Source organism: Mya arenaria, chromosome 5 (genome assembly GCF_026914265.1).
Source record: "Mya arenaria isolate MELC-2E11 chromosome 5, ASM2691426v1".
NCBI classification, from domain to species: Eukaryota; Metazoa; Mollusca; class Bivalvia; order Myida; family Myidae; genus Mya; species Mya arenaria.
Window position 1 is genome coordinate 46267551 of NC_069126.1, and position 13339 is coordinate 46280889.

The window sequence follows — 13339 nt, forward strand, 5'->3', positions numbered from 1 at the left end:
ATTGTCACTCGTGTTTGTGACATTCGTGAAATAAAATACGATAAAATACTATCCTCTTTTTAATTCCCCAGGTTTGGGGCATTTGAAACTTAAAAAAGGATTAATAAGGCGTCTTAAGTCATTGTAGTTTAAGGGTTGTGAGGTAAAAGTGTGTAAAGTCCAAAGAGGTCAGGTCAGCGAAATTTGTCCATGTTCGCAGACGTACAAGCAGCGATACTCGGAGAAAAACATCAGAAAAAAACCTTGAATCCTCAACTGTAGTACATTTTATTTCGTCTCGTTATCATGTTCATATAACCTTATTTATCCTTCAGGTTTTGGATAGTTTTAATACTGTTTTATTGACATCGGTATGCGGTCTATATACATTAGGACAGACATAACCTTACTGACTTAAGCTTCCTGATCAATTTATCTTGATTTTTGAACGATTCTGATTTGCCCTTATATTCCAGGATTTCAGTCGTCGATTTAACATTTCACACCAGCTTGCTTGCTGAATTGATGCTGGTTTTTAAGGAAAACAATAGGTAGAACATTACCCGCCTCATTGAGGGATTTCTTTTCCAAGAACAACATTTAACATAGATTGCTCAGGAATGCGCATTCAAAGAGCAATTTCATTAAAAGCCAGAACTCAGACTACTTATAAAAGATCTAACACAGCTTATTTTGATAGCAAATACACCAAATTGATTCATATTTAGTATGTACATTTCTCCTCGCTATTTTAGTTGAGCGAGAGACAATTATACTATAAACAGTGGATTTTTGGAATGCCTGTTTCCTGTTGATAAAGTAATGACAGGCATAAATCTTACTTTTGGAAAGGAATCGACGCATTTAATTAGATTTTCTGCATTCACGAAAGGACGTGTTAAACTTTCGGAAGAAGACAATAAGTACTAGACGAATCGAAGATAGAATGTCTGATTTTTCGAATGAAATCTTTCAAACTGCTTAACACTGAACTAAGTATAAACCCTTCGAGAAGTACGAACAGGACACTTTGTGTTTTGCACCACTGTGTAATATAAAAAACACTCCAATTAAAGACAATTCATTCAGATTGGTTTCACTAACAATATGTACATGGAAAACTACAGAATGAAGCTCAGTAGCCAAAAGTCTAAAGATAATCTTAACAACAACTTAATAAGTCCAATTGCAGTGTTTTACCATAAGAATAAACGTTATTTGAGTTATTATTTTAAATATTATTTGCCTTTCAGTTTGACGTCATATTTTTTTTTTAAATATATAAAAAATAATTCGTCTTGCTTTCAAAAGAACTGTTCACAAAATGTATTTTCTGTCATATCTCGAGTTATCGTTAGCGTGCCAAATTGTTGGCCGTAACTTTTAAATGAACTAAGGCGCTGCCTCTACGGGCTTGAGGTGTTATTGCCGGAATCGTAGTTCTTTTCTGAAACACCTGTTCTACAATGCATCGCGGCCGGCATTTTTGGCCTCACGGGCCATCAAGAACAACTAGCTGTTTTATATAGACAAGTCGCAAACTTTTCAGTATATGTTCTTTAAAGTTAAGCACAGAGCCTTAATTTATGAATATTCATATGAGATGGACGAAGAGTTTTAAATGTGCTTTTCAGATGTAAAATTATTTTGATATCGGATCTACAGTACAGTTACCAGAAACCCATTTTTTTGAAGAAGTAAAAGATACAGATCATTATTTTTCCATGGTTTAATTAATACTAGTATGATAATACAGGCATATCTCCATTATTCGCCATCTTCCTTGCCAAAAACTTTGCATGATACCTCAGTATTTTGATTACTAATTAAGATTATAGTGAAAGAAATCGACGTAGTAGTGTGAAGGAAATCGTTCCTATAACCAGATGTAAATCCTTATAAGTATTGGTCTTTTACACCTTCCATAAAGCAAGCAGTAAGTATTTCACAGTTTATTTATGAGTCCTTAATTTACATATATACACTATCTACATACATTTATAAACTAAAGCTATAAAATATGAGATAGATATGCACATGGCCATTGTAAATGAGTAATGTGAAATTCATACAGTTATGTTACAGTAGACAAATTATTAATTATTATAAACAAGAACTAGGTAGCATATAATTATAATGAGGATAAAACATGAGCATTTAGCTGATACTGAAGACATTTTTAAAAAATGTAAAAGATAAGTATATATTCTTGTAACAATGACATTCAATACTCAAAATTTTTAACTTCAACATCATCCATTTCATAAAATATGTTGATTTAACTGCAACATCAGTAAAACATTCCTTTGATCAAATGCACACATTTGATTATGGAGGAAAATATCAAAATGCCATAAAAGTTTTGCTGTTACTTAAAGCTGCACTCTCACAGATTTACTGTTCTGACAACTTTTGTTTTTATTTTTTTGTCTTGGAATTAGATTTTTTGTGTGTATATATCTGCTTACAAGTGATGAAAGACTGCTAATGTCATAGGGTGTGACTTTTATATTTCAATAAAAGTGTTACAAATATATTTATTCGTATTTTGTTAAAATACCCTAATTCTCATTTATTACTCCGCCCCGTAAATTATCAGGTTTGGTAACTTTTACATATAGTGTAGTGTAGTTTGTTTAATATCGAGTTATAGTATATATTAACCTAAAACTAATACGTCAGTGTTTTAAATTAACCAATCAACTTATTACTACTTTCACTTTTAAGTCAATAAATCTTCACGTACAACGCCATTTTTATACGGTGCTTTTCTATCCAATTTATGCAGCTACTTATTTAGAATACTGCAGGTAATTCGTTTAATCCCGTTATTATAATCTGTTATCTTTGTATTGATTTATAGTGTTATAGGTTTTTGTATGTCGTGATATATTTACATTGTTTCAATGTATTGTTTAATGATCGCGCCATTGTTTATCTGAAATTCTGTGTTCGAGTATTTGTACATGTTCTATGTTAGATTACTTTATTATATATGCATTGTTTAGGAGGATGGCGATGACGTCGATGGTATAGGTACTATTAAAACGATTGGCACGAATTCACGTTTGTTCTGTTCCCCATCTACCGCCATGCAGAGGTCAGAGGTAGCCCGGCAACAGTGGCGCCCAAGGAAAAGATCGTTTACATCGACGCATATGGTATACAGCACGTGCAAACTGGTAGTGATTGTCTATGCAAGAACGACCCATCTTCTGATGTGACCAGTGACAGAAGTAGTAAGTGAACTAGTGTAACCCGAGTTATAAAAGAGTGGTTAGAAATGAGTGGTCAGTGAAAAGTGGTTAGAGAAGAGTGGTTTGAGAAAAGTGGTTAGAGTGAATAAGGGGCCCCACCAATATTTGCTTTACTAGTTAACATAAATACGTATTTATCTCACATTGTAAGCGCTTGGATTCTTCATCAACCATTGAGGACCGTTGAGGAAACTACACCAAAGTGACATTTATAGTGGATATATTAACTTAGCTATATACATAAAATTCAATATTGCATTGATTTATGTTGTGTGATTTATGTTTCATTTTGTGTATGTATTGATTATGCATGTGATTTAGAGATACTTCTAATATATACTGTATATTTTTTTGAGATAGTTCCATTACTAGTTTTTTTTATTTTTCAATAATCATCAATATATAGGTCAAATTTAGGTCAGCACTTTAACACCTGTTCAACTGTCAAATAATCAGTGACCCTTATACTAACATAACAAGGTGACATACAGTAGAGGTATACAATAGGATTATCAGTATAGCGTAGTCATGTAGATTTAGATCAATACCTGGGGAAGCTTTTGATTTTTTTTACCTGCACATTTGGTCCTTATGATTGAAACATTTGATGTTAAACACAAAACCCGTGTGTCAGTCTGCTAGAACACGATAAAGGAATATAGCAATTAAGAAATCCGAGTTTGTTTTCAATAATTTAGGAGTGGTCAACCTAACTTATTGAGAACGACATTTGCGCGAACGATATAAACGCGTGTTTTTCCGAGTACGTTATACGCAAAGTATACCGCTTACCGTTCTCGTACAAAACCGTTATTTTGGGAGTGTTAGTTGTATACCGCACGTGAAATTGGTATACTGATGACATTATCGGATTTGTCCCCGATGAATCGATGACTCTTGTTATATTGGTTATTTTGTCCCTAATGTGACAACTGTCTCAGTAGCTCAGTGGTGTAAGTGTCAGGAGTTAAATTTGTAGTGACCAGGCTGTCCGAGTTCAATTCCAGGTTTCGTCAGAATAATTTTCAAAAGGAAATTATAAGTGTCTATGCATATTAGTTAGTGATGTGACTGGTAAAATGGTCTGATAATTGTAAATCGATGTTGAGCAAGAAAAAATAAAATAAAAATAAATTCAATTCAGTAATATTAAATAAAGAATTTTATAATTAAATTTGTGACGGTACACTTGAATAAAATTGATGTAAAATAAATGTCAAGCCATTTATAAGGTTGAGCAGAGTCAAGGGAAGTTATCGGTACCATATATGTTTGAGGTTACATGACACCATAATTTACTACTTAAGTTGAATAGATGTGGTGTTGTTTGAGTCTTATGATATAATTGATGACATGTTATATGCATAACATTGTATGTTTGAATAAGATTGTGTTCTTATGTTGTGAACTGTTTTGCCATTAATTTAATTTTGTGGTTTGCTATATCATTGTGTTTATGTGAATCTCATGTATTTGTGAAGTGGTTATGTTTAGTGAAATGTGACTTTGTGTATGGAATGAATTAATTCGTTATATTGTTAAGAGAAGTGCCAAGTAAACTGTGTATCGACATAAAATAAAGTGACTTTAATACAGTGCTGAGTAAGATTAGAGATGGCTCATTACATGTCTGATAGAGAGCTTAGAAAGATGAAGAGGGAAATTCAAAAGGAGGAAAAAGAAATAAAAGAAAGAGAAGGAAAGGAAGTAAGAGAAAATGAGAGACTTGAATTAGTCAGATTAAGAGATGAGAAAATTAAGCTGCAACAGTTGCAAAAGCTGAAGGAAAAAGAAAGAGTTGAGAGTGTAAAGGGGAAAAGAAAACAGTTAGAACAACAGTTGAAGAAGCTGTCATTTATTGATAAGGATTCTGATATTGAACATTCGGATGAAGAAACTATGTCAGATGAATTTGAAAGTAAATATGTACATACAGAAGGACTGAAAGTGAAAAAGAATTTTAGTAAAGACGAATTAGATTACATTGAGTATGGTGAAGTTGATATTGATCACTTAAGCTCGATCAAAGATCAAGAACAGGGTCAGTTAGAGAAAGAGAAAACAGGAAAGGATACATTTGAAAAGGAAATGAGTTGGTTGCAAAAGAGGTACGATACACTAATGGAACAAAAGTCTGTGATTTCTGAGGACAGAAAGTCTAAGAAGGGGGAGAGTAAGATGATGTTAAAGAAAGACGTATCAAAGATGAAAGATGAACCAATTAGTGATACATCAGAATCGGAGAGTGAAGAAGAAAGGAATTTAAGAGAAATGGTTGAGAAAATGAAACAAGAGGAGAGGAGATTAGATGATAATATAAAGAAGAGAGAGAGGTTAAGACTTTCAGTAATTAAAAAGCAAGAACGAGAAAAGAAAGATAAAGCTAAACAAGAGCGAGTAAAGAAACTCAAAGCTGAGAAAGATAAACTTGAAACAAGTCTGTTTGAACGAGAGAGTAGGCTAAGCTCAATAGAAGATGACATTCAGAGTATAGCATGTACGCATGTAAAAGATAGACAGCGTAAACCTAAAGAACATGAGGAGAAACTTATCATGAAACCCTCTGTTCCCAAGCTTAGTGAAGAGCAATTTACAGAATGGAAAAATGAAATTGAGAGCATGATTGAGTCAAGAATATATCATAAAGATCTATTGAAACAAGCAGTGAGAAATGCAATTACCGGACGAGCAAGGAAAGTTCTAGCTACACTAACACATACAGCAACAATACGAGATATTTTAGACAAACTTGAAAGTAATTTTGGATATGTAAAATCGGAAGAAAGTTTAATTGAAGAGTTTTATACAGCAGTACAGGGAAGAGAAGATGTTGCAAGTTGGGGTACACGATTAGAAAGTATTTTTCGAAGAGCTGTAGAAAAAGGACAAATAGATGAAGATAGAAAAGAGAGCATATTGAAGACAAGATTTTGGAGACATTTGAGAAATACTGAACTAAGAAATGCAACCAGAATATATTATGAGACGAACATATCATTTGAAGAATTTAAGAGGAAGGTTAGAAGAGAGGAACAAGAACTTGAAACACTTAAGCAGAATGAAACTAAAGTCAATGTTCAGCAAACGAATGACCAAGGCAACCTCATGAAAGAGATGTTTGAAAGAATGAGCAGATTGGAAGCAAAGATTAATGAACTATCGAAAAAGAACTCCGATGCAGAGCCAAGTCGCCATTTTGAATCATATGGAGGACGAGGACGATATCCAACTCGAAGATATAACTATAGAGGATCAGGAGGAAGAGGTAGGAGCTTTGCACCATCAAGAGGACGATATCAAAACCAAGGCGATTACCAACAACAAAACAACGCAAATACACACCCTGCAGGACATTTAAACGGGCAACTGCTATGATCACAGGGGCTGATGAGAGTGGCAAAGCAAACCAACGCCCCAAAATAGTAGCCAATTTACTCGAAAGAATGGTTGGGAATGCAAACGTATCAAACATTAAATTTGAAGGGATCGAAACAAAAGCATTGATTGACAGTGGTTCACAAATTAGCACAATAACAGAACAGTATTACAATAGTATTGAAGGTAGACCTGAACTTAAACCAATGGACGATTTTCAATTAAACCTGAGGAGTGCAAATGGTACGTCAATTCCATACACCGGATATATTGAAGCTACCATTGAAACCGATTTTTCTACAAACCCTATACTTACCTTACTATTAGTGGTTCCACTTGCCGACTATCATGGAGAAGTCCCAATTCTACTTGGAACGAATGTCATAAGGGAAATGAAAGAAGGTGAAATTACAAACTTACCGGATCCTTGGAAAGCAGCATTTTTATCTATATCAGCAGATATGGGTAGAGTAACAGCAACCAGAAATATAACTCTACATCCTAGGGAATCTAGAACAGTTACCGGTTTTCTGCGTAAGTCAAGAAATTTTGAAAGTGCTGTAACTGAACAATTAGATGACAATGGCCATAGCGCTATAGTATGTCCAAGAGTTGTTGAATGCCAGAACAAAGGTGTCAATGCACGTATACCAGTGAGACTCTGCAACATAACAGCAAGACCTATAAAAATAAGAGCAAAATCAGAATTATGCCAGCTGAAGGAAGTAACTGTGTTACGCCAAGAAGATCCTTCGAAACCCATGTCAGCAGCAATATCAGCATCACCTGAAAAAGAAAATAAAACAATAAGTGATCAAGAAGCAAAAACAAAGTATGGAGTTGAGTTAGATGAATCTGAATTGAACGAAATGCAAAAGAACAAGGTTTATAAGCTATTTGAAAAATGGGATTGTATCTTTCCGAAAAGTAAACTAGATCTTGGTCATACTTCAGAAATTAAACACAGCATAACCCTCAGCAACAATGAACCATTTAAAGATCCCGTTCGTAGAATACCACCTGCGGTTTACAATGAAGTGAAAGAGCATTTAAAAGAAATGGTGGAAATAGGCGCAATTAGGGAATCAAAAAGTCCATGGTCTTCAAATGTAGTTATTGTTAGGAAAAAAAGACGGAAAGATCAGATTCTGCATAGATTTTAGGAAATTAAACCAAAGAACTAAAAGAGATAGTTATGCCATCCCAAGGATTGAAGATACATTGCAATTGTTGTCAGGATCCAAATACTTCAGTAAACTTGATTTAAAATCTGGATATTGGCAGGTTGAGTTAGCTGAAGAGGACAAGGAAAAGACAGCGTTTCAAGTTGCAGGATTAGGCTTTTATGAATGCAATCGTATGCCATTCGGTTTGTGCAATGCACCAGCAACATTTCAACGTCTGCTCGAGAGATGCATGGGTGATTTGAATCTGAAAGACTGCCTAATATATCTGGACGACATAATCATTTACTCGCAAGACATTGATTCACACCTTGAAAAATTGGACTCTGTTTTCTCTCGACTATCAAGTTACAATCTAAAACTACAACCTTCCAAATGTGAATTTTTCAAAATCAAGACAACTTACCTTGGACATGTTATATCTCGCGATGGAATTGAAACAGACCCGAAAAAATCAGAAGCTGTAAGAAAGTGGCCTGTACCAAAGACGGTCAAAGAGGTCAGACAATTTCTTGGATTTGTCGGCTATTACAGGCGGTTTGTAGAAGGGTTCGCGAATATCGCTCGTCCATTGAACAACTTGCTGATCGGACATCCGACGAAAAACGCAAAGAAAACATCAACAGCAAGAAAGAAAGCACCGTTTGTTTGGGAACAGGCTCAGCAGGATGCGTTTGATGAATTAAAGACAAGGCTTGTCAATCCACCAATTCTGGCTTACGCCGATTACTCGAAGCCATTCAAACTGCACACTGATGCCTCCATCAAAGGTCTCGGCGCAGTCCTCTACCAACATCAAGATGGAAAAGACCGTGTAATAGCGTATGCAAGCCGATCCCTGAAACTAGGTGAGAAGAATTACCCGGCACATAAACTGGAATTTCTTGCGCTTAAATGGGCTGTTACGGAGAAATTTCACGACTACCTATACGGCACTAAATTCGAGGTTATCACCGACAATAACCCTCTGACGTACGTGACTACAACGGCAAAGCTCGACGCAACCGGTCAACGTTGGATAGCTGCATTAGCGAACTACAACTTTACTCCACGTTACCGAGCTGGACGTCACAACGCAGATGCCGACGGTTTGAGTCGTGTTCAGATTGAAGTTGATACCATCGCAGCAGTTACCATTTCTACAACTTCATCACCAGAACAGACACCTTTTTGTCTTAGTACTGTGAATCCGGACAGCTTACCGGAAGTTGGTGATGTTGAAGACAATATACCTGAAGAAGAACTTGAAGCTTACTCATTGAGTACAAAAGATTGGAGGAAGGCTCAGATGAACGACGCTACCCTTTCAGTTGTCCACGAGTATATTCAGCGTGGTACTAGACCTCTTGCTCAGCAAAAGTCTGGAAACGTATCTACAGCTGTGATTAAGTACTCACGAGATTGGGATAACCTTATTCTGAAGGACGGTGTCTTGTATCGTCAAGGCAAGTACTTAGATGTGAAGTACGATCAGCTTGTGTTACCCTCTGCATTACGGGATATTGTGTTCAAGGCACTGCATGACGACTTAGGGCACCAGGGAAGAGACAGGACCACATCACTATTTAGACAGCGGTTCTATTGGCCTTGAATGGACACCTACATCAGAGAGAAGGTCAGCTGCTGTCCTCGGTGCATTTGCCGGAAAACGCCAATTCAGTCAGCGTCACTGGTTAACATTTCTTTGTCAGCGCCGATGGAGTTAGTGTGTATTGACTTCCTTGGTCTGGAAAAGTGTAAAGGTGGTTATGAGAATATCCTTGTCGTAACCGACCACTTTACAAGGTATGCTCAGGCGTTTCCAACAACCAACCAGACAGCTAAGACCACTGCGCGTATACTCTGGGAGAAGTTTTTCGTTCACTATGGATTTCCTGAGCGAATTCATAGCGACCAAGGTCCAAACTTTGTGTCCGATCTCATTGCCGAGTTATGTCGCATAGCAGGAATAGATCAATCAAAGACCACACCATATCATGCCATGGGTAATGGTATGGTTGAACGATACAATCAAACGCTTATCCAGATGTTAGGGACACTTGATGAAGAGAAAAAGTCCGACTGGAAGTCGTACGTTGCACCCTTTTGCCATGCATACAACGTGACGATACACGGCAGTACCGGATTTTCGCCATATTTCCTCATGTTTGGCCGCCAACCAAGGCTTGCATTGGATGCTCTTCTTGGACTGCACCCTGACGATATAAGTGCAAAGTACCAGAAGGAATATTCAAGGAAGCTCCAGGAAAGACTGCAACATGCATACAAGAAGGCGAGGGAAACTGCGATGTCTTCTGCTGCAAAACAAAAGAATCAGTACGATCTGAAAGCACATGCATCGAAACTTCAGCCTGGTGATCTGGTGCTCGTCAGGAACGTCACCCAGAGAGGCAAGAGAAAGATTGCTGATCGTTGGGAGGAACAACCGTATGTAATACTCTCCAAGCCAAATGAAGACATACCTGTGTTTGATGTCAGGCGAGATGTACCGCACGCAAAGAAGATTCGTCGTCTTCATCGCAACTTATTGCTTCCGTTGCGCTTTTCACGGGACATAGCAACTTTGCAAGATGTGTTCGAAGAAACGTCTCTGGAACCACCGCGGTACGTTATACCACAACGTCGACCTGGTTTCAACGACGACATGCTGTCCGACGATGACTTACCTGTTGTTCGACGTTCACAGCGAGTACGACGCCCACCAGAAGATTAAACATCTGCAGATGATGATGATGATGATGATGATGATGATGATGATGATGATGATGATGATGACGATTATTGATGATGATGATGATGATGATGATGATGATGATGATGATGATGATGATGATGTATGTTCATGAATGCTGATGTATGGTCTTGTGTTTGTAAGATGATAAGATGGATATTAAGTTTGTTTGAATATTGTAGTCATTATCCTGATTAAACTTTAGTGTGTTTTCACTATATAAAATCGTGTTTGATTTTGTTATAATTACTCCGTTCATTTATGACTTTTCTATATTTGTCATATGTCGGGACGACATTTTTTAACAGGGGGGAATGTGTCATAGGGTGTGACTTTTATATTTCAATAAAAGTGTTACAAATATATTTATTCGTATTTTGTTAAAATACCCTAATTCTCATTTATTACTCCGCCCCGTAAATTATCAGGTTTGGTAACTTTTACATATAGTGTAGTGTAGTTTGTTTAATATCGAGTTATAGTATATATTAACCTAAAACTAATACGTCAGTGTTTTAAATTAACCAATCAACTTATTACTACTTTCACTTTTAAGTCAATAAATCTTCACGTACAACGCCATTTTTATACGGTGCTTTTCTATCCAATTTATGCAGCTACTTATTTAGAATACTGCAGGTAATTCATTTAATCCCGTTATTATAATCTGTTATCTTTGTATTGATTTATAGTGTTATAGGTTTTTGTATGTCGTGATATATTTACATTGTTTCAATGTATTGTTTAATGATCGCGCCATTGTTTATCTGAAATTCTGTGTTCGAGTATTTGTACATGTTCTATGTTAGATTACTTTATTATATATGCATTGTTTAGGAGGATGACGATGACGTCGATGGTATAGGTACTATTAAAACGATTGGCACGAATTCACGTTTGTTCTGTTCCCCATCTACCGCCATGCAGAGGTCAGAGGTAGCTCGGCAACACTAACAAAAGATAAGATCGCAGATTTTCATATTTCCATTCCAAATTTAATGTTTTATGGCTTATTAACGGTTTAATAAAAATGCATAAAACATCGTTTTGGGGACGGAAATAAGAAAAGCTGCGATCTGATCTTTTGTCAGAAGTCTTTTATCAATGGTTTGCAGATACTTACGCCAAAACTTGTTCGTTCCAAGACAAAAAATAAAAAAAACTTGTCAAAACGTTTGATCTGTGAGAGTGCAGCTTTAACATCAGATATCACAATAAATGAAAAAAAAACAGATATATATCACACATGTCAGAAAATAAATTACATAAAAAGCTGTTTAATTTCTGATAATAATAGGATAGAAACTCTATCCCTAAACTATGACAAAAACAGTGCTATTACTTTGATATAAAGTCTTCTTAAGCATATATGTACAATGTTTTTGTCCAGAGTAATATCCCAAAATATGACATAACATAATTACTATAATATTTCATATTTTTAGCCCAGTCTTTTTCATCAGATTGACTAAAATAGTCAGCTGTTCAGTGTTGTGATGAAATCTTGCAGGCAAACCTCTCCAGTCTGGAAAAAAAGCAAAGGAAAATATGTACACTGGTGTGTGACATGAAGTATACATAGTTTAAAAGAAAGAATTTATGAAGCAGAATTATATTCAATCAATCAATTAATCAATCAAATCTTTATTTCCTCCTATACAGAAGATATGCATAACAAACCATGGCTTGTTCTCATTAACTATATTAAAAAGTTCTCATATTATATTACATTCTCAAACATTACAATGTACTTGAACTACATATATATTAACATGGAAGAACTTATTTAATGATATAATTGATCATTGATGGTTAATGATATAAACACAGAAAACAGCACTACATAAACTATGCTTGCAATTTAAAATGCTCATTTATCATATCAAAATGTGATCGATATTTATATTTAAATTCTAAATTATTATTCATTTTGATTAAAAATGACCATTAGCTTTTGAGACTATTTATTCTTAAATGAATGTTACCGACAAGAAATGTTGTTTAAAAGAATAGCTGAGATTTGTTACGTCGTGAATCTAAATGAAATCCGATTGGAGCACAATAATGAAATAAACAATGACGCCATGACTTCTTGTGTGTTATTACTAGTGTTTAAAAATCGGACTCCATTTGCTATCGATGATCGAATCGGACCCAGCATTTCGATTTAATCCCGAACCCACCCCACTTAAATAATTAATTACTTAAATGTCATTTTTGACTTTGTAGGAAAGAGTTTGTCTAAAACTGTCTTGCATGCTTATACATGCCTTCAGCTGCATAATTTTGAAAAGAAATTCTGTGCGGAAATATGTGCCATTTTAAGCGAGACATGTCAATACATTTCATCTCGCCTAAAGGTATCCTTCTGAAAACCTTGGTAAAAAAATCACCGGTAAGACGCTATAGCTATAGTGTATCATGTAATTCTGCCTAAAAGAAACACTGCCTTTTATGCTGAAAGTGAAACCTCCCCCGGGTTCATAATATATAATAATCACATTATAATGCTTGTTGAAACCAGGTCAAACATGCCAAATTTGATGATTGTCGGGATGGAAAAACCCTCCCGAGCCCTCTCCTGTAAAACTTATTATGAATTATTAAACATTTTACATTATTTGTGCTGAAGTGTTTTGTTTTGTAATTTCATTCATACATCTTTATCGCTTAAAGTATTCGCGAGTCATCTGCCCCACTCCGCCATGACAATATTAATTCAATAAACATTTTTAATTTCTAATCTGGGTCATTATTCATGTCAATATATATATGCTGAAATAGTTGAAGTGTGTTTGGGTTAGGACTTGAGC